General features: G+C 45.1%; 1 protein-coding gene across 6 annotated transcripts in view; it reads left to right on the top strand.

Moving 5' to 3' along the window:
• Positions 1-23,297, top strand: part of CYRIB (CYFIP related Rac1 interactor B) — a 292,903-nt gene that overhangs the window by 80,579 nt on the left and 189,027 nt on the right. For 2 of the 6 annotated variants that reach the window (XM_082257781.1, XM_082257782.1), the window contains exon 1: positions 784-927. The exons of 3 other annotated variants lie outside the window; for them this stretch is intronic. The gene's annotated coding sequence lies outside the window, so the exon portion shown is untranslated. Of the gene's footprint in view, positions 1-783; positions 928-23,297 lie in introns of those variants that run through there. One more of the 6 variants, XM_082257776.1, reaches the window with a different exon arrangement.

Raw genomic sequence — 23,297 nt, 5'->3', positions numbered from 1 at the left:
CGGGGTTACCGCTTTTGGCACTGAAATTTAACCCCAAGCCACACTCGGGAATACCGCTAAGAAGGTTAACATACGCTTTTTGAGATTTTTTTTTACCAAAAATATGTAGCAAAATACAAATTGGCCGAAACTGATATAAAAAAATTGAGTTTTTAATTTTTTTTATTGGGAATGTTTTATAGCAGAATGTAAAAAATATTGTTTTTTTTTTTTTTTTTTTTTCAAAATTGTCGCTTTTTTTGTTTATAGCGCAAAATCTAAAAACCGCAGTGGTGATCAAATACCACCAAAAGAAAGCTCTGTTTGTGGGGAAAAAATGACATCACTGTATTTGGGTACAGCGTCGCACGACCGCGCAATTGTTAGTTAAATTAACGCAGTGCCGAATTGCAAAAAATGGCCTGGTCATTAAGGGGGTAAAACCTTTCCGGAGCTGAAGTGGTTAAGGGGGTTAAACCTTCCGGAGCTGAAGTGGTTAATCTGCAGGCCTAAAATGATTTTGTAAACAAAATATGCAAAAATGGTTGTGGCAGTGAGAGGGTTAAAGGAGGCTGTACAGTTCTTTTTATTCTAATGAGGAAAACTATCCCCGTGTATTGTACATATTTATTACATCTCTCAGTACATTGAGCATCACTGAGGGTCACAATCCTGAGATTTCTCCTCATAGCTCCAATCAGCCAACCAGTACGTCGCCTGACAACCGCAACATGGCGGCCGGAAGTCACTTCTCCGCCATGTTTGTCCTCCCTTCTTTGCCCGGAGGGTGTCAAAGCGAAAGGAGGAGGCGGGACTAGTTTGAGGGACACGCCTCTCCGTGCTCGCTGCCGCTGCTGGTGCTGCAGTGTGTGTGTCAGAGCCGGGAGAGTGAATGAGGAGGAAGCTGTGAATGTAGGCCCGACGAGGAGGAGGAGCGCCGCCCGTTAGGTGAGAGAGACACCCGGCCGGGTCACTGAGCTCCGGGCCTACAATATTCCACATTACACCTAGAGCTTCCCCCCCTCCCCCATACAGTGCTTACCAGTGCCCCCCCCATACATATCCTGTCATATCAGTGCCCCCCCCCCCATATATATCCTGTCATATCAGTGCCCCCCCCCCCATACATATCCTGTCATATCAGTGCCCCCCTATATATATCCTGTCATATCAGTGTCCCCCCCCATACATATCCTGTCATATCAGTGTCCCCCCCCATACATATCCTGTCATATCAGTGTCCCCCCCCATATATATCCTGTCATATCAGTGCCCCCCCCCCATACATATCCTGTCATATCAGTGTCCCCCCCCATATATATCCTGTCATATCAGTGTCCCCCCCATACATATCCTGTCATATCAGTGTCCCCCCCCCCCATACATATCCTGTCATATCAGTGCCCCCCCATATATATCCTGTCATATCAGTGTCCCCCCCCCCATATATATCCTGTCATATCAGTGTCCCCCCCCATATATATCCTGTCATATTAGTGCCCCCCATATATATCCTGTCATATCAGTGTCCCCCCATATATATCCTGTCATATCAGTGTCCCCCCCCCATACATATCCTGTCATATCAGTGTCCCCCCCATACATATCCTGTCATATCAGTGTCCCCCCCCCCCCATATATATCCTGTCATATCAGTGTCCCCCCATATATATATCCTGTCATATCAGTGCCCCCCCATATATATCCTGTCATATCAGTGTCCCCCCCCCCCATACATATCCTGTCATATCAGTGCCCCCCCATATATATCCTGTCATATCAGTGCCCCCCCATACATATCCTGTCATATCAGTGCCCCCCCATACATATCCTGTCATATCAGTGCCCCCCCATACATATCCTGTCATATCAGTGTCCCCCCCATATGTATCCTGTCATATCAGTGCCCCCCCATACATATTCTGTCATATCAGTGTCCCCCCCACCCCATATATATCCTGTCATATCAGTGTCCCCCCCATACATATACTGTCATATCAGTGTCCCCCCCCATATATATCCTGTCATATCAGTGCCCCCCCCTCATATATATCCTGTCATATCAGTGCCCCCCCATACATATCCTGTCATATCAGTGTCCCCCCCATATATATACTGTCATATCAGTGTCCCCCCCCCATATATATCCTGTCATATCAGTGTCCCCCCATATATATCCTGTCATATCAGTGTCCCCCCCATACATATCCTGTCATATCAGTGTCCCCCCCATACATATCCTGTCATATCAGTGTCCCCCCCCATATATATCCTGTCATATCAGTGCCCCCCCATATATATCCTGTCATATCAGTGTCCCCCCCCATACATATACTGTCATATCAGTGTCCCCCCTTATATATCCTGTCATATCAATCCCCCCCCATATATATCCTGTCATATCAGTGTCCCCCCCCCATACATATACTGTCATATCAGTGTCCCCCCATATATATCCTGTCATATCAGTGCCCCCCCCATATATATCCTGTCATATCAGTGTCCCCCCCATACATATACTGTCATATCAGTGTCCCCCCTTATATATCCTGTCATATCAATCCCCACCCCCCATATATATCCTGTCATATCAGTGTCCCCCCCATACATATCCTGTCATATCAGTGTCCCCCCCCATATATATCCTGTCATATCAATCCCCCCCCCATATATATCCTGTCATATCAGTGCCCCCCCCATATATATCCTGTCATATCAGTGCCCCCCCATATATATCCTGTCATATCAGTGTCCCCCCCATACATATACTGTCATATCAGTGTCCCCCCCCATATATATCCTGTCATATCAATCCCCCCCCATATATATCCTGACATATCAGTGTCCCCCCTCATATATATCCTGTCATATCAGTGTCCCCCCCCATACATATACTGTCATATCAGTGTCCCCCCCATATATATCCTGTCATATCAGTGCCCCCCCCCTCATATATATCCTGTCATATCAGTGTCCCCCCCTCATATATATCCTGTCATATCAGTGTCCCCCCCCATACATATACTGTCATATCAGTGTCCCCCCCCCCCCATATATATCCTGTCATATCAATACCCCCCCATACATATCCTGTCATATCAGTGTCCCCCCCATATATATCCTGTCATATCAGTGTCCCCCCCCCCCCATACATATCCTGTCATATCAGTGTCCCCCCCCATATATATCCTGTCATATCAATCCCCCCCCCATATATATCCTGTCATATCAGTGCCCCCCCCATATATATCCTGTCATATCAGTGCCCCCCCATATATATCCTGTCATATCAGTGTCCCCCCCATACATATACTGTCATATCAGTGTCCCCCCCCATATATATCCTGTCATATCAATCCCCCCCCATATATATCCTGACATATCAGTGTCCCCCCTCATATATATCCTGTCATATCAGTGTCCCCCCCCATACATATACTGTCATATCAGTGTCCCCCCCATATATATCCTGTCATATCAGTGCCCCCCCCTCATATATATCCTGTCATATCAGTGTCCCCCCCTCATATATATCCTGTCATATCAGTGTCCCCCCCCATACATATACTGTCATATCAGTGTCCCCCCCCCCCATATATATCCTGTCATATCAATACCCCCCCATACATATCCTGTCATATCAGTGTCCCCCCCATATATATCCTGTCATATCAGTGTCCCCCCCCCCCCCCCCATACATATCCTGTCATATCAGTGTCCCCCCATATATATATATATATATATATATACACAGTGGGTACGGAAAGTATTCAGACCCCCTTAAATTTTTCACTCTTTGTTATATTGCAGCCATTTGCTAAAATCATTTAAGTTCATTCTTCTTCCTCATGAATGTACACATAGCACCCCATACTGACAGAAAAACACAGAATCGTTGACATTGTTGCAGATTTATTAAAAAAGAAAAACTGAAATATCACATGGTCCTAAGTATTCAGACCCTTTGCTCAGTATTTAGTAGAAGCCCCCTTTTGATCTAATACAGCCAGGAGTCTTTTTGGGAAAGATGCAACAAGTCTTTCACACCTGGATTTGGGGATCCTCTGCCATTCCTCCTTGCAGATCCTCTCCAGTTCTGTCAGGTTGGATGGTAAACGTTGGTGGACAGCCATTTTTAGGTCTCTCCAGAGATGCTCAATTGGGTTTAAGTCAGGGCTCTGGCTGGGCCATTCAAGAACAGTCACTGAGTTGTTGTGAAGCCACTCCTTCGTTATTTTAGCTGTGTGCTTAGGGTCATTGTCTTGTTGGAAGGTAAACCTTCGGCCCAGTCTGAGGTCCAGAGCACTCTGGAGAAGGTTTTTGTCCAGGATATCCCTGTACTTGGCCGCATTCATCTTTCCCTCGATTGCAACCAGTCGTCCTGTCCCTGCAGCTGAAAAACACCCCCACAGCATGATGCTGCCACCACCATGCTTCACTGTTGGGACTGTATTGGACAGGAGATGAGCAGTGCCTGGTTTTCTCCACACATACCGCTTAGAATTAAGGCCAAAAAGTTCTATTTTGGTCTCATCAGACCAGAGAATCTTATTTCTCACCATCTTGGAGTCCTTCAGGTGTTTTTTAGCAAACTCCATGCGGGCTTTCATGTGTCTTACACTGAGGAGAGGCTTCCGTCGGGCCACTCGCCATAAAGCCCCGACTGGTGGAGGGCTGCAGTGATGGTTGACTTTCTACAACTTTCTCCCATCTCCTGACTGCATCTCTGGAGCTCAGCCACAGTGATCTTTGGGTTCTTCTTTACCTCTCTCACCAAGGCTCTTCTCCCCCGATAGCTCAGTTTGGCCGGACGGCCAGCTCTAGGAAGGGTTCTGGTCGTCCCAAACGTCTTCCATTTGAGGATTATGGAGGCCACTGTGCTCTTAGGAACCCTAAGTGCAGCAGAAATCTTTTTGTAACCTTGGCCAGATCTGTGCCTTGCCACAATTCTGTCTCTGAGCTCTTCAGGCAGTTCCTTTGACCTCATGATTCTCATTTGCTCTGACATGCATTGTGATCTGGAAGGTCTTATATAGACAGGTGTGTGGCTTTCCTAATCAAGTCCAATCAGTATAATCAAACACAGCTGGACTCAAATGAAGGTGTAGAACCATCTCAAGGATGATCAGAAGAAATGGAAAACACCTGAGTTAAATCTATGAGTGTAACAGCAAAGGGTCTGAATACTTAGGACCATGTGATATTTCAGTTTTTCTTTTTTAATAAATCTGCAACAATGTCAACAATTCTGTGTTTTTCTGTCAGTATGGGGTGCTATGTGTACATTCATGAGGAAGAAGAATGAACTTAAATGATTTTAGCAAATGGCTGCAATATAGCAAAGAGTGAAAAATTTAAGGGGGTCTGAATACTTTCCGTACCCACTGTATGTGTGTGTATATATATATATATATATATATAATATAAATCCTGTCATATCAATACCCCCCCATACATATCCTGTCATATCTGTGTGTCCCCCCCCCCCCACCATATACATATCCTCTCATATCAGTGCCCCCCCCCCTCCCCCCATGTATATCCTCTCATATCAGTGTCCCTGGATTGAATGCCATGTCCCACAGATCTAATTTCAGGGACAGTGGGTGAGTTGCTATGAGCAGGAGATCAGTTGATATGTGCAGTAGATTGGTTGCCATAGGCAGTAGATTGGTTGCCATGGACAATTTGCTGCTGGCAGCTGCTATGTGTTTTGCAGTGCAGGGATATGGAGAAGAGCGGTGTGTGTCTACAGCCTGCCCTGTCCGGGTAACATTTGTCACCTTAGGTGTTTATCAGTGGTGGCATTCTGTGTACTCTTCAGTCTGAAATGTCTCTGTGATCTCTTAGCTCCTGTTCACACCTGAGCATTTTTCAGCTTGTAAAACACTCATCTCTGAAGTCTCAAAACGCCCAACAAGCAAAACGCCCATTCATTTTAATGGCCCCTGTTCACATATGAGTGTTTTGTTGCCTGAAGCTCAGATAAGTACATGAGCTTCTATTTTGGCAGATTACAATCCTTTTTGTTAGATGTCAATGCCGCCTCCAATCACCTGCAAAGAAATGCCTGAAAACGATGCACTCAGTTGTGAATGGACTCTTTAAAGTGATCCACATCATAAACTCTCAAATGATGTATTCCATGCTGTTCATAGTCACTGAGATTCGTTTTCTGTATCCTGCAAAAAACCTGGTTGATCCTGCTGCTCTCTGTCTCCCCCTTCTGTCCATGTCCCCAATTCAGCTGCAGTGTTGGCAGCTCTGCACATGCTCAGTTTTCAGTGAGATTCTATGCTGAGCGTTTCCTCCCTATCACATCTGAGCCGCCCATGTGACTATGGAGTCACACATGTGGGCGTATACAGAGTGGTAAATGACCGCCCACTCCCTCCCACCTCTTCCATGCCCACCACTGCACACAATGGGGGCGGGATATTGCATGTAGATTAATGTACACTTCACCTCTCTCATATCCTAAAAAAACAGGCTGGAGGGGGCGTGACACATGCTGGAGGGGGCGTGACACATGCTGGAGGGGGCGTGACACATGCTGGAGGGGGCGTGACACAGGCTGGAGGGGGCGTGACACAGCTTGCACCTGGCAGAAATCCACCCACACCATATTCCTGCCAAAAAATAATAAAGATTTCATTTCAAATATATATTTGTATGACAATTTAAAACAATTTATTGATATTATTTAATTTTACTTTGTATTCCAAAGGCTTTTTTTTTATATTTTGAACATGTGACTAGAAGCTCCTCCTACTTATGTTTCCCTGCAGACAGTCTGGGGAAGATCAGGGTCATGTGACAACTGTATATCCATTAGGACAAAAAGATATATTTTTTTCTTTTTATTAAAATAATTACAGCGCCATCATCCACATACATATCTAGAAAGGACAATGTAAATTATACTGTGTTAGTATGAGTTTAAGGTTTGCTTGCTATAACACCTCACCCACCGTACCCCCCCCCTCCCCCTCCCATTTCTATCTTCCTCATTTTGCCTTCTTTCTATGTCCGTGGTTAAACAATGACAACAGAATTCAGGAACAAGTTATTCCCTTATAGGAAGCACTTTAACCACTTCTGGACCGGAAGGATTTGCCCCCTTAATGACCAGGCCATTTATTGTGATTTGCCACTGTTTTATTTCAACTGACAATATTGCGCGGTCGTGTGACGCTGTACCTAAATAAAATTGATGTCCTTTTTTTTTTTTTCCACAAATAGAGCTTTCTTTTGGTGGTATTTCATCACCTCTGCGTTTTTATTTTTTTTGTTTTTTTTTTTGCGCTAGAAACGAGCAACAATTCTGAAAAATAAAAACAATTTTTTTCACTTTCTTTCTGAACATTCCCAAAATATAAGTAGACAAGTTTTTTCATCCTTCAAGGCCAATTTGTTATTCTGCTACATATTTTTGGTAAAACAAAAACCGCAATAAGCGTATTTTGATTGGTTTGCACAAAAGTTCCAGACCAACCCAACATACATATACTGCCGCAGGGCGGCCCTTTAGCACTAAATCACGTACCTGTACGTCGTGTTTTGTTGCGGGTCTGGGGCCGCCGATGACCCACTCCTGCTGTGATTGGACAGGTCTTGCGGACCAGATGTTCACTGACACCCGGCGATCGTTCTTGACAGAGGCAGAATGGCGGTCTGCTTATGTAAACAAGGCAGATCGCCGCTCTGTCAGAGGGGAAGATGGAGATTGTGTGTTTCTGCTAAGCAGGAACATGGATCTCTGTCTTCCCCCAGTCAAAGCACCTCCCCCACACAGTTAGCAAGCACTCCCACATGTAACCCTTTGATTGCCCCTGATAACCCATTCCCTGCCAGTGTCACTAGTACAGTGAGAGTGCATTTTTTTTTTTTTTTTTTTTTTTTTTAGCACTGATTACTGTATTGGTGTCTCTGATCCCCAAAAAGTGTCAGTTAGGTGTCCAACTGTCCGCCGCAGTGTCTCAGTCTCGCTAAAAAACAATGATCGCCGCCATTACAAGTAAAAAAAAAAATAGTAAAGTCCATAAATCTTTCCCCTAGTTTGTAGACGTGATAACCTTTGTACAAACCAATCAATATACACTTATTGGGATTTTTTTAACAAAAATATGTAGCAGAATACAAATTGGCCTAAATTTATGAGGAAATTTTGATTTTCTCAGATTTTTTTATTGGATGTGTTTTATAGTGGAAAGTAAAAAAAAAATGGTGTGTTTTTTTTTTTTTTAAACGGTCAGGTTTTTTTTGTTTATATCGCAAAAAGATAAAAAATGCACAGGTAATCAAAAACCACCAACAAAAAGCTCTAGTTGTGGAGAAAAGACATCAATTTTATTTGGGTACAGCGTTGCACAACCCCCGCAATTGTCAGTTAAAGTAATGCAATGCCGTGTCGCAAAAAAATGGCCTGGTCATGAAGGGGGTGGGGGGGGGGACCTTCCAGGGCTGAAGTGGGTGAAGTTGACCTGTCCTGAAATAAACATACTACCATTGCTCCTGCACACTTATCCCTGTTGTAGGTCTGTCAAGTTTCCCAGTTCTTCCATGAATGATGTACAATGACATGCTCTCCCCACCCTTCATATTGCAGTGATTAACCACTTTACCACTAGAGCATTTTGCTGTCTTACGTCCAGGCCACTTTTTGCGATTCGGCGCTGTGCGACTTTAACTGACAATTGCGCGGTCGTGCAACGCCGTACCCAAACGAAATTGACGTCCTTTTTTTCCCACAAACAGAGCTTTCTTTTAGTGGTATTTGATCACCTGTGCGATTTTTACTTTTTGCGCTATAAACAAAAAAAGAGCGTTTATTTTGAAAAACTAACTATTTTTAACATTTTTTTTTTTTTATATGAAATTCCCCCCCCAAAAAAATGTAAAAATCAATTTTTTTTTTTTAATTTTTGGCCAATTTGTTTTATGCTACCTATGTTTGTTAAAAAAAATCACAATAAGTGTATTTTGATTGGTTTGCGCAAAAGTTATTGCGTTTACTAACAAAGGGAAAGATTTCTGTCATTTTTGAAGGGGGAGTGTCTGACAACGTAGTACTACGTCGTCAGACGATAACGAGCCACTTTGCCGCAGTAGTACTACGGTACTCAGCGGTAAAGTGGTTAAGGTCTATGTCCATTTCTGTGACATTGTGGGAACACACATTAACGCAGCGTGCAGCAATGCACTTTACATGTGTTGACGCATTCACCGCCATTCATTTTGAATCTCGCCCCAACGCACTAAGGCCCCTTTCACACAAGTGGACCGTTCAGATCCGCCTGTCTGTTTTTTTGGGCGGATCTGAACAGTCACCCCATGCATCTCTATGGTGCATCGGATGTCAGCGGAGACATGTCCACTGACATCCGATCCGTCAAACCCTATTTTCCATCCGTCTGGCGGATCGGATCAGATGAGAACGGACAGGCGGTCCGTTCTCATCCGATTCCCCCATAGAGAAGAAGGGGGACCTGACAGCTCCGTCTCTGCACACAGCGTGGAAACAGAGCTGCCATCTGCCTGCTCAGCGGGTGATCTGCACTTTCGATCCCCCGCTGAACAATACGGAGTCCGCCTACGGACTAGCGTGTGTGAAAGGGGCCTAAGGCAAAGCACAGTTGTTGAGGTCGGTACGATGAAACCGGTTGGGTAGAGCTGGATCACGTGACATTGCCAAGCAGAGGTCGGCCATCTTGATGGTTGGAGACCTTCCCCTGTGGATTTTTTATGCACATGCGAGATTCTATTTTATCTTTGGTGAGTGAGTTTTCCGGATTTTAAAAAATTGTATACCGAATGTATTACAATATGAATTGTCTTTCTATCTATGTTGGAACGTTATATCCATTGAAGTCCATATGAAGTGGAATCTGCTTAAGGGTGAAAGAGTGATGATGTTTGATCATTTGGATTCTGTAACAGGTGCATTCGATCACTGTATGTAGTTGTCCATTATGAATGGTAAGAGTCAGTGTGCATATCCTGTCGCTGGAGGATCTCTCAGAAGATTTTCTATTTTGGACCCCACACCGATTGGATTCTTTCTGTTGAATTTCCTGTCAAGGACTTTCTGTTTGTTTTTAGCGCTGCACTTTTGTATGTTAAACAGGATAAATAGAGAGGGTGAATTTCCCTAAGCGCCCATTCAGACTGGCGCGACACGATTTTGTGGGGCGACTTCGGCGAGACTTGCACGAACTTCATATAATTGAAGTCAATGCAAGTCGTCTCCAGGTCGCCCCAAAGTAGTACAGGACCCTTTTTCAAAGTTGGAGCGACTTGTGTCGCTCCTATTAGAACGGGTCCTGTACTACTCAATGGCGAGCGACCCACCGCGACTTGTCATGTGACCTGGTCGCCTGACAAGTCGTGTTAGTGTGAATGGACTCTAATGGGGGCACAGACAGCAATAGAAACCTGACACGGGTTTTAATCCCGCTCCCCTCTATCCAAAACGAGAAAACGTAACTTGTGTCGTAATGCACCACACAGGGGTAAATGGGCTCTGGCACCCCTGGCATCGTATTTAAAAAGTCTTAGCACCCAGGGGGGCGGGAAGGTTCTGGGATCATGTGACCGCTGTGATTGGCTGTCACAGTGGTCACATGATGGGAAGCCGCTGTCTTCTCGGGACGGAGAGATGTTTTTGGCAGTTTGGTCTTTGTGGCGGGAGCGCTCCCCAGACACATAAACATTGCCCACCCGGCACCCAGTGACATATATGTGCAGTTTGGGGGCGTTAAAGCTCAGCTCTTTGCAGCTGCATGTATGGGTTACTGCAGCATAAAAAAGGGGTTAAGGAAAGTCAGTTTTTGCTTAGGATCTTCGCATAGGTGACACTGTACTCCATGACATATACGCTTTAGGAGTAATTTTAATTGGGTTGATAGTAGTAGAAATGGTTCAGATTTGGCATTCGCTTTCATCTCAAGGCATCTTGGTTCCCTTGTTCCAGCTTACCTCTGTTTAAAGTGGACCAGTCGATCGTCTGCTTCCCTCCATTGCCTGATCACATTATAAAGACCACAGCATTGGGCATGAGTTAGGCTCCTTTCACGCGGGCTTTCTGAACCGGTCCGTCTGTCAGTTTTTCAGGCGGACCTGGATCAGATGCTCCATGCAGCCCTTTGGAACAGACATCTCCGTTGACACCCGCTGCTATCCAATCCTGTCCCTGAAATCTGGACGGATGGAAACCCTATCTTTCATCCCTCTGGAGGATCAGATAAGATCGGATGAAAACAGACAGGCGATCCGTTCTCATCCGATCTCACCATAGAGGACAGCGGGGCTCTGACAGCTCCGTCTCCACACACAGAGCAGAGACGGAGCTGTCACCCGCCTGCTCGGCGGGGATCAGCGGATCGATCCCTGCTCGCTCAGCAAAACGGACTACGTCAGGCGTACCACCCGTGTGAATGGGGCCTTACAGAATATCACATAGTGCTGGGTTACTACCAAAGCGTCGGTTCCCCAACATACACCACATAACCTGTGCCTTGGCACCAGTCTTGTGATGGGTAGGTAGAATTTGCTTTACCATAAAGAAGTGTCAGACTTTTCCTGTGTTTTAATTAACATCTATTTACAGAATGGAGGGGTAATCATTTAAATGTTAGATTTTTGAGTTAGAGTAGTTGTAAAGGCAAAAAGTGTTGTGTGTTTTGTTTTTTTTTTTGTTTTTTTTATCATGGCTTGCTGCCCTGGCCAATTATCAGCTTTCAGTGCTGTTACACTTTGACAATTGCGTGGTCATGCAACACTGTACTCCATGATTTTTTTTTTTTCATATTCACGCAAATAGATGTGCGCTCTGAGGCGGCACAGATGGCGCTGCACTGATGATCAGTGTCCTAATTATCTGTGTACATATCACACTTGCACATGTCACACTTGCCGGCTCTGCTTTCCTAACACTGTGACAGTGCGTGAGGAAAGCACTGCCAATAATCGGCAAGTATTTTTACATTGTGATCAGCTGTGATTGGACACAGCTTATCACATGGTAAAGAGCTGCTGTAATTGGCCCTTTACCGCGATCAGATTTTGCCGGATGCGCGACTCAGGAGGTGTGGTTCTAGGAGGATGTCCGCGGACGCCCTCCCAGTACAACAGAGCCGTGCTGTAGCCGTCTTTTCGGTTATAGCGCAGTAATGAAGCGGACGACTGACAAAAGCCCAGGCGTCGTGATGCAATTTCTAATCTCCATGGCGACCTGGTGCCTGGGATTTGTCAAGCCCTGGATTAGTGGGAAGAATGCTCCTTGTATTGGTGGTAAGTGGGCAGAATGGATCATTTTATTATGGGTTAGTTGAAAGAATGCTCCTTAACTTGGTTGTTAGTGGGAAGATAAACCGCTAAAAAACAATTTGTTTCAATCCCTTGGCTCTGGAAGTATGTAGGCGCCATCTTGTTGAAGGCCCTTTATCATTCTCTGCTTTTGTAGAGGCTGTAGGGCAGTGGTACTGAATTAAAAATCACGAAGGTCCTGTCAGTAAAATATTCTTCCAGTGGCGGTCCAGATCTCATGTTTGTGTGATGATGCAGATCCTCCACGTCACAGCCTCCCCTCTCCTGTTTGGCTAGGTTTACATGTCTGTGGCTGGAGAACAAGTGCAAAATCAAACGTCTTCCCGACCCGCAGAGGAATGTGCTGCACTTTAGAGATGTATGGGGATTCCATTAATTCCCAATAGGATGCCCACACATCACTACCTATGGCACATTTTACTATGCAGCTTGGTGCAGTGCGATTAAAGAAAAAAAAAAAAGGGGTCAGGTACTTTTCTCCCTGCCTTTCTTGTGGATGGGGCAGCCCTTTAAAATCGATGGACTGCCTTACCTTTGACGTGCGTGCACAAATGTGCATTCACAGATTTGAACTGAGCCTCATATCAGTCATTCTCTTTACATCAAAATCCCTTCACCACATTACTGTCTTGAGCCCCACCCCCCTCACGTTACTGTCTTGAGCCCCACCCCCCTCACGTTACTGTCTTGAGCCCCACCCCCCTCACGTTACTGTCTTGAGCCCCACCCCCCTCACGTTACTGTCTTGAGCCCCACCCCCCTCACGTTACTGTCTTGAGCCCCACCCCCCTCACGTTACTGTCTTGAGCCCCACATAATTGTCCTCTGCTCCCCCCTCAGCTTCCCTACTATTACTATCCTAAGCAGCCTTTCTTCACATTGCAATACCCCCTCTACCTTAGACGGACCGGGGCGGAAAGTGGGAGGCACAGTGGGACCGTCCTAGCAACCAAACCCCTGCCTGCTAACTTGGGAAGCAAACCCTCCGTCCAGAACTTTCCTACCTCCCGCCCTGTTGTGGGCTATGAGGATGGAAGCGGTGATGGCTGCAGGGCATAACAGGCTTCTAATTGGTGGGACCACAGCGGTCTGGTTAGGGACAGTAAGTAAGTTGGTCTGGATGTGAACTGCGGTCCGCCATTCAGTGATGCCTGCTGTAGGGGGGGGGGGGTTTATTGTTTTCATTCAGCTCTTCTCTCTGGTTAACAAAGGCCCATATCACACTAGCTACCCTCTCACTGACGCCAACTTGTCAGATTGCTAAGACAGCAGCTAGAGCTCTTGTCTGTTCTTATGCCATCCCTCCTTGGTCAGAGGAGATGAGTAGTCCCTTCAGTGATCCTGAATCTACTGTTGGCAAACCGGGTGATTTTGGGGTGTTTTTTTTTTTTTTTTTTTAGCCATTGCCACTGAAATGCACCAAAATCGCCTTGTACAACTGCGATAAAGCAGTTGATTGGCACAGCACCCACAGAGCGTCGGAGGGTGGTCACTGGTCACATATGTTGGAAAACTGCTTGCAAATGCTTTAATAAGCAAGAGGTGCATTAGATTGAGAGAAAAGGATTTGCAAGGCACTAATAGAGCAAATATGGCTTCCTTTTATTTGCTTAAATAGCTGTACAAAATACATAGAAACCAGATATACACAAACACTGATAAGACATTAACATTAAGCTGATTTATTTTTCACGCTTATCATGAAAAACATTAAAAATACGATTGTCTCCATTTAGGAAAGGTAATGACCTTGAGATGGGTTGCGTTCTCCCGATTATAATCTAGTTTTCGCAATTGAACTTCCATTCATTCATTACTTCTTGACCTTTCACCTCTGCCACTACTGAACATCATCATCCTCTCACTGCCGCGTCTGTCCCTGATGCCAGTAGTCCTACTCGGCTGCTTGCTGCTTGACCTTGGTGTCAGAGGACAAAAACCCAGCAATGTTTTATTTCCTCCCCAGGGGAATATTAATGTGTGAATCTCTCCTACCAACATATTCCCAGAGTGCAGAGAACCCTGTGTGTGCTGTGCGTTGTGACTGATGTTCAGGCTGAGCGTAGGGGACATTTCTGTCTTGTCTTTCCTTGCGTGTAGTAAGCGGTAGGGGATCGCTCTCTGTACCGCTTTGCTTGACGTTATGTAAGTCTTCATCTTTCCTAGCGGCAGCCTAGACCGTGCACTGCGTATACTATGGATTGTGGATTGTGTGAATGATGCTTCTGTCATGTAACTGAGAAGGCACAAAGGCATAGCTCCTGTATTCATTCAATTGCCATTCTTTTTATTTTATTGTGTACTGTTGAACAAAACTTATCATATCTCCAATGTCATTTCATTAACCAGTTCTGGACCGGAAGGATTTGCCCCTTAAAGCTGTAGTTTCCCCTGAGTACAAAAAGCAGGACAATGGCATAATGTGCTAGTATGCATTGCATACTAGCACATTATGAAATACTTACCTTAGAACAAAGCCCCCACACGGTCGCCTGGACACTCTTGAGGGAGCTGTCATGTTTCCTCGGCTTCTCTTCCTGGGTTCGGCAGCTCCGGCGCTGTGAGTGGCTGCGATGACGTCACTCCCGCGCATGCCGGACCTTCAGAGCGCATGCGCCACTGGTGTCAGCGGCTGCATGCAGGGTGAATATCTCCTAAACCGTGCAGGGTTAGGAGATATTAATTTTACCTAGAGGTAAGTCTTATTATAGGCCTAATTATAGGCTTACCTGTAGCTTAAAGCGGTTGTAAACCTAAAATAAAAAAAATAAAAACCTGCAAGACAATGGCATAATGAGCTAGTATGCATCGCATACTAGTTCATTATGAATTGCTTACCTTAGAACGAAGCCCCGACACGGACCCCCGGACACCGCTGCGGGCGCTGACATGATCCCACGGCGTCTCTTATAAAAAAGAATGCAGTTATTGTAATAATGACACTGGCAGGGAAGGGGTTAACCCAGGGGTGATCAAAGGGTTAAGTGTGAGCCTAGGGGAGTGTTTACTAACTGTGAAGGGGGGGGGGGGCTTTTGAAATGACCATAGAGACCTGTGATCCGGTAGAGAAGGATCACAGACGCTCTGTGGTCATTTCAGAGAGAACAGTCAGCTGTATTTACAACTGCTGACCTTCTCTCTCAGCGAGGAGCAATCGCGGGTGGCCGGCGGCAACTGCGGCCACCAGCCCCGTACATCAGCATCCCCGTTGCCCCCCCCAGCGCCATGCGCCCGACCGACCGACGAATTTTAGTCATCTGAATTGTTTTCGTTTTATATTTTAGTCTACTAAAATCGAATGGTTCTAGTTAAATTGTAATGCATTATTTAAGCGATTCTCTAGAATTGCCAAACTCATTGTATAGATATGCACTGTTACTGTAAAAATGACACTGGCAGGGAAGGGGTTAACTTTATTGGAGAGGGAGGGATTAAGTGTGTCCCTAGGGGCGTGCTTCTAACTGTAAAGGGGTGTGGCTGTTTGTGTAACTACAGAGATATACGATCCTACATAGCAGGACCGTATGATCTCTGCACTTACACAGGGGAGAATGACAGGTGGCTTTGTTTACATTAGCCGCCTGCCTTTCTCCCTCTGTAATGGACGACCGCGAGTGACCGGTGGACATCGGGTCCGCCGGTCACACTCGTGGGGAAGTTCGGGAGCGAGCGGGGGTGGGAGCGCTCCTCCAGCGGCACGCGCTCGCCCCCTAGAGCCTCACAGGCTAGTGACGTACCCCTACGTCACTTTGCCTGTGAGGGACTGACCGCCGCCATAAATAGTCGTGTGGCGGTCGGCAAGCGGTTAAAGTATTAAAAAAAAAAAAAATTTTAAACTCTATTTGCTGTAATGCCATTGTACATATTACCTGAATATATTACCAATATTAAGAAGAAAAAATAAGAAAAGCCGCTTTTATTCTTCTTTCAGCAGCTTAAGTGGTTGTAAACCCACTTTAAATACTTTTACCTATAGGTAAACCTATATTAAGACTTACCTATAGGTGCTATAAATATCTCCTAAACTTGCACCGTTTAGGAGATATTTACAGTGCATGCAGCCGATGATGTCGTCGGCTTCATATAATGAATGTCTATGCAAGTCGCTCCGAGGTCGCCCCAAAGTAGTACAGGACCCTTTTTCTAAGTCGGAGCGACTTGTGTCGCTCCTATTAGAACGGCTCCTGTATGAGTCAATGGACCACGACTTGTCAGGCTGACAAGTCGCGGCAGTGTGAATGGGCTCTTACAAATGCTAGCATTATAAAGATTAAATATTGTAAATGCTGATTGATTTAAAAAAGCAATTTGGATTGAGTTGGAGAAAATGGAAACTGTGGCCCATTAAAGAAAATGACTTTCAATATTCTGTATGATTAAACTTTTTAAATAAAAAGCAGAATGGATGCTGCATTGATGGATGTGCTGTTAGCGTTCTGGCCTGGGTACCCTGACATTGCTCAGTGTTTGTTATGGCCTTCGGCAATCTGAAATACACATCGCTATGAGTCATGGCTTGAAAAGGACAAGAAGTTCTGGCTTGGTGCTGGTCCAAAACAGACCACACTCTGTGTGATCTTGGTAAAAATCTCTTAATCTTCCCTAGGCCTTCTTATTACCCAATTATAGGTTGGTAAGTTAATACCACTCTTTCCGTCTCGCTGCCTTGGAGAGCCTACCATGCATGCTAATTGAAAGGCGCTGGATAAAGGCAAGGTATTATTAAAGCTTGTTGTCACAGTGCCGCTCAGACCCATTCCTCTACATGTTACAGCCATTCACCTATTTCCTAACCGCAGCCATGTGCCATCCTGTAATCTGCTGCTATGAAGATGCTGATTAGTAGAATGACTATTCCCTCTGTCTATGGGACAGCAGATAGGGATGCTGGGCATGTGTACGGAGCAGAGCCACGCTGCACAGGATGGGAGCGCAGTCTTTTCTGCTCCTTTTTGAGTAGTTCTGTGTGCATGTAAGCGGCTAGTGGCAACTTTCCCTACACTGGGTGGGGTACTTAAAGTAATCCAGTCACTGGAAAAAGAAATATATAATAAATATAAAAAGTAAAGTGAATATAAAATACCTTGTAAAAGAAGGTATTTTATATTTACCTGGTCCAAAGCCATTTGTGGATTTTTTTTTTTTTTATAACCTTATTATTATTATTATTATTATTATTATAATTCTTATTATACAGGATTTATATAGCGCCAACAGTTTGCGCAGAGCTAGAGGGAAGACAGTACAGTGCAATACAATTTAATACAGGAGGAACTGGAGGGCCCTGCTCGTTAGAGCTTACAGTCTATAACGTGAAGAATCTTTACCTCTGACACACTTCAGATGTCAGATGCCTGCAACACCCCCCCCCCCCCCCCTCCACCGCAATCTGTGGTTCCTTCTACCTCTGTTATATCACTCATGACCTGTAGGCTACGTTCACATGTGGGCGTAGCGGATCACAGGCAGTATCACCGCGATTCTGCCCGCGATCCGGAATCATTGCAAATCGCGGGACGCCTGTGCGATGCCCGTGATTTGCAATGGCACCCCAAACGCTGTGCAATGTTGCTGCGATTTCCGCCTGCTGAATTGCGGTAACATTGCGCAAACAGAATCGCGGGACGCATGACGCACAAAAGAAGCTCCTGTACCTTTTTGTCCCGCAATTCTGTTTGCGCGATGTTACCTACGGCAACATCTCACAGCGTTTTAGGTCAGAACACATTGGCCCCATAAAAGATGACAAAGGAAATATGGCCACTGAGGACAGGGAAAAGGCGGAAGTGTTAAATAATTTCTTCTCTTCAGTCTTCACAAAAGAATCGGGGGGCTACACAAACCCCGCTTGTAAGGCCAATCTAAACAACACACCTCAGGAAACACCGCCATGGCTAACAGAAGACAGACTTAGAACTAAACTTGAGAAACTTAACATAAATAAATCACCGGGACCGGATGGCTTGCACCCGAGGGTTCTTAAAGAGCTCAGCCAGGTGATTGCCAGACCATTATTCTTGATCTTTTAAGGATAGTTTACAGACAGGTATGGTGCCAGCAGATTGGAAAAAGGCCAACGTAGTACCAATACTTAAAAAGGGGCCGAGGTGTATCCCGGGTAACTATAGACCTGTCAGCCTAACATCTGTAGTCTGCAAGATTTTGGAGGGGATGTTAAGGGACCACATACAAGACTTTAGTAATGAAAACAATATAATTAGTAGTAATCAGCATGGATTTATGAAAAATCGTTCTTGCCAAACCAATCTATTAACCTTCTACGATGAAGTGAGCTGCCATCTAGATAAAGGTAAGCCTGTGGATGTGGTGTATCTGGACTTTGCAAAGGCCTTTGACACCTTTCCCCACAAACGCTTACTGTACAAACTAAGGAAGGTAGGTATGGACCATAAGGTGAGTACCTGGATAGAGAACTGGCTCCAGGGGAGAGTCCAGAGGGTGGTGATTAATGGGGAGTACTCGGATTGGGCGGGGGTGGAAAGTGGGGTCCCCCAGGGTTCTGTCCTGGGGCCAATCCTGTTTAATTTATTCATAAATGATCTAGAGGAGGGGATATTGAGTACAATCTCAGTATTTGTGGACGATACTAAACTAAGCATGCCAATATCTTCTATACAGGATGTGGAAATCTTGCAAGCAGACCTGAACAAAATAACGGGGTGGGCAACTACATGGCAGATGAGGTTTAATGTTGATAAATGTAAAGTAATGCACTTGGGGGCCAGAAACCAGAAAGCAAGCTACTCACTAGGGGGGGAACCTCTGGGGGAGTCTAGGATGGAAAAAGACCTGGGGGTACTGGTAGACAACAGGCTTGGCAGTGGCATGCAATGCCAAGCAGCTGCAAGCAAAGCCAACAGAATATTGGGTTTTATAAAAAAGGGGATTCACTCCAGAAATAAAGATATTATTTTCCCACTCTACAAGACTCTGGTCCGGCCACATCTGGAGTATGCTGTCCAGTTCTGGGCATCGGTCCTCAGGAAGGATGTGCTGGAATTGGAAAGAGTCCAGAGAAGGGCAACAAAAATAATTAGGGGAATGGAGGACATCAGCTATGAGGAAAGACTACAAGCACTGAACCTATTCTCTCTAGAGAAGAGACGATTGAGGGGGGATATGATATCAATGTACAAATACTGTACTGGCGACCCTAGCATAAGGAACAAACTATTCAGAGAAAGGAGATACAATAAGACACGTGGCCACTCACTAAAACTAGAGGAAAGGCGGTTTAACCTTAAAATGCGTAAGGGGTTCTTCACTGTAAGAGTGGTAAGGATGTGGAATTCTCTTCCACAAGCAGTAGTATCAGCAGGGAACATCGATAGTTTCAAAAAACTATTAGATGGGCACCTTAAAGACCACAACATACAGGGGTATACAATGTACGGTTAAAAGCAAACACACACACACATCATAGGTTGAACTGGATGGACTGATGTCTTTTTTCAACCTCACTAACTATGTAACTATGTAAGGGTGCCATTGCAAATCATGGGCATCGCACAGGCGTCCCGCGATTTGCAATGTTTCCGGATCGCGGGCAGAATCGCGGTGATTCTGCCCGTGATCCGCTACGCCCACATGTGAACGTAGCCTTAGTAATGTTGAAGCAGGCAACTACTGAGAGAGGTGGGGTACACGGGCATCAAACATTCCTCCGGCCTGTGAAGGTTCTTCAGGTGGTAGAGAATTGCAGAAGAGAAAAGGACCAGAAAAGTATCAAGTGTCCTCCTTTTGGAGCTTTTTCTCTTCTTTTTTATTTTTTTATTTTTTCAATGACAGAGTCGCTTTAAAGGAAAGCTGCACTAAGGCAAGGCTTACATCTTACCGGTGAGGTGCATTGCATTACAGGCATGTAAGTTCTATCGCACGATAAGGTGTACTGCCTTACACAGCCCATTCCGAATGAGTGGGCTGGCAGTGCACCTCAAAATGTACCTGAACTTTTTCCCGCAGTGCACTGCGCCACTTCCGGGGAGGTGCATTGGGGTACTATTCAGAATCATTGACACCACATTACACCAATGCATGATAAAGCGGTCATTCAGATTATTTTGGTTCAGATAGACAAATCATCTAGTGTGCTCATTGCATCTGAATGGATGCAGCCTGTTTGCCAAAAGGTTTTTGTCTGGCTACTTCGATAAGGGGGAATAGGGCCACCCATGTGGGGATTTTTGGCTGGTTCATCATGAAGCGACTGAAATTTGCATAGCGTGTGGCCAGCTTTACAGCGTGGATGGCGGAATCTTCATTACAGGCCTTTGTATTCAGACAGTCGCAGCACCATCGCATTCAATGGCACTGCCAAACATTGCCTGAATCTGAACGGAAGTTGTCCCTGCTTGGCTGATAATTTTCCATGATTCCTCCTGTATTGAATTGTATTGTTATTGTATTGTCTGTCCTCATGTTGTGAAGCACTGTGCAAACTGTTGTCACTATATAAATCCTGAAGAAGAAGAATAAACTGATAGTTAATTATTTCATGGATGTTCGTTGTTAGGTGGTGCTTCCAGGACTCCCCATGGCTTTAGTTTCAGCCGGTTCTTTAGGAATTGGCTGAATTTCAGGCCATTCATGGCCAACTTTAGTTACTAAGATGGGTTTTCTTGACTATGCATGTGAGATCGCAGGTCAGTGAAAATTGTTTTTTTCTCTTACGTCCTCCGACAGTCGCCGCCCACTCATACAGTCTTCACCAATGGGGTATTGACTTCATCTCCACAGGAGTAACTAGGCATAAGACTTGTTAAAAACAAAGCATTTACATGCCCACTGGTCCAATACCCCCCTGCAATCAAAATTTTTTTTATTGCTAGAATATATATAATGGAAGGTTTGTGGTTTTCTGGATTTTTATTTAAAGTGTATTTATTGTTGAAAATATTTATTGGGTCTGTCTCTTGAAGATCTCAGTTCCCAATGTAAAGGAATTTATTGCGCCACTAAACAGTGTTGATATTATGTGCAGTGCTGTGGTGATTTATTGCATGTGTAACAGTATAGTAATGACGTATAACATTCCTTGTATGCGTTTACCATAAGCTTCTTCCTTAGGGGGGATTGGAGGACCTTGCTGAATGAGGCAGATCATCGCTACTATGGGCAGGGTATGAATTGTGGAAGATTCGGGGCCTCTGGTTTCTGGTAGTTAAATGCAGAATTTTAACAAAGCACTAAATGTTTCTATTCCTGCTAGAAGGTTCGGAAAGGACACTAAAGGTTTAGTGATGAAAAAGAGTTTGTCATCCGTGTAGGAGAAGAAAAGCAGTGCCACCTCAGTGTAGATTAAAAGGTTATTTGTTACATAAAAACAATGTAGTAACTCACACAGAGGAAATAGTTGATCAGCAAATGGTGATGGTTCATCTGCAATACTGTAGGGATGTTAGGGAAGTAGACTGTGGTGGCCGTGGTCCTGGCTGTGCCGGTGGAGTCCGACACTTCTGTGTTTCTGGCAGCGTTCAGTATCCAGGCTTACATCCAATAGTGGCAGGGGGGTGCTCGCGTTCGGAGCATGCGTGCTCCTTCCTCGGCAGATGCATCAGTGTAGGACGCTATTTTCTTTCACAATATTTTTTATTGAAGTAGGTGGGTATTTTTAACCACTTGCCGTCTGCTCACTAGAGCTCTACTGCGGCAAAGTGGTTCCTTATCGTCTGGCGACGTAGACCTACGTCGCCAGACACTCCCCTTTCTCGGCCCGCCGGAGGCTCGCTCCCGCTGTATTCAGTCACAGCGGGAGTCGGGCCAGGGGGGGAGCGGCGGCGATCGGCGCTGCTCTTCCCCGATTGTCGGGGAATCGAGTGTGGAGATCCGCCTGCTTGTGTAAACAAAGCGGTTGGATCTCCTAAGTGACAGGCAGGGTCAGATTGCAGGATTCAGCATAGCTGAACCTGCGATCTGTCCCTGTGTCACTCAGTCACCTCCCCCCACACACGTCAGTAAGCACCAGGCATATATTAACCCCTCCCTCTCCAATAAAAATTAACCCCTTCCCAGCCAGTGTCATTTTTACAGTAACAGTGCATATATATAGCACTGATTACTGCAGTAATGTCACTGGTACCCCCAAATGTGTCAAAAATGTCAGTCAGGGGTCCGATCTGTCCGCAGCAATGTCGCAGTCCCGCAAAAAAATCGCAGTTCGCCGCCATTACTCGTTAAAAAAAAAAAAAACACCAAAAATGACAAAAATCTTTCCCTTAGTTAGTAAACGCAATAACTTTTGCGCAAACCAATCAAAATACGCTTATTGTGATTTTTTTTTACCAAACATAGGTAGCAGAAAACAAATTGGCCAAAAATTTAAAAAAAATTTTGATTTTTAAATTTTTTGGGGGGAATTTCATATAAAAAAAATGTGAAAAATATTGTTATTTTTTCAAAATTTACGCTATTTTTTTGGTTCTAGCGCAAAAAGTAAAAATCGCACAGGTGATCAAATACCACCAAAAGAAAGCTCTGTTTGTGGGAAAAAAAGGACGTAAATTTTAGTTTGGGTATGGCGTCGCACGACTGCGCAATTGTCAGTTAAAGTCGCACAGTGCCGAATCGCAAAAAAGTGGCCTGGACGTAAGACAGCAAAATCCTCCGGTGGTTAAGGGCAAAGAGTAACCTAGGGTAGGGCCACTTATATCAGGGTTCACCCTCCTCTTTTGAAGAAGGGGTTCCAATAGGAGGATGAAAATCAGTGGAGTCAATGGGCATCCCTAACGCTTCCCATTAGTTTTATAGAAGGGGGATGAACAAATGCCCGTTGACTTTTACTTGATCCAGGACATTCTTTTGCTACCCAGGTCTAGGTGGTTCAACGTTCCCTCCATAAGCATCCAGTTCAGTCGATCAAATGCTTTTTCTGCGATGGTCGATAATAACAATAAAAGGATAGAACTGTTACGGGCAGCGTGGATAATAGCCAACGCTTTAGTGGGGTTGTCCCTGATCTTCAGGAAGGACAA

The sequence above is a fragment of the Pelophylax lessonae genome, assembly GCF_965119305.1.
Source record: "Pelophylax lessonae genome assembly, chromosome: 5".
In the NCBI taxonomy this organism is placed as follows: domain Eukaryota; kingdom Metazoa; phylum Chordata; class Amphibia; order Anura; family Ranidae; genus Pelophylax; species Pelophylax lessonae.
Note: the sequence above shows the minus strand (reverse complement) of the source record. Positions and strands in the feature narration are given on the sequence as shown.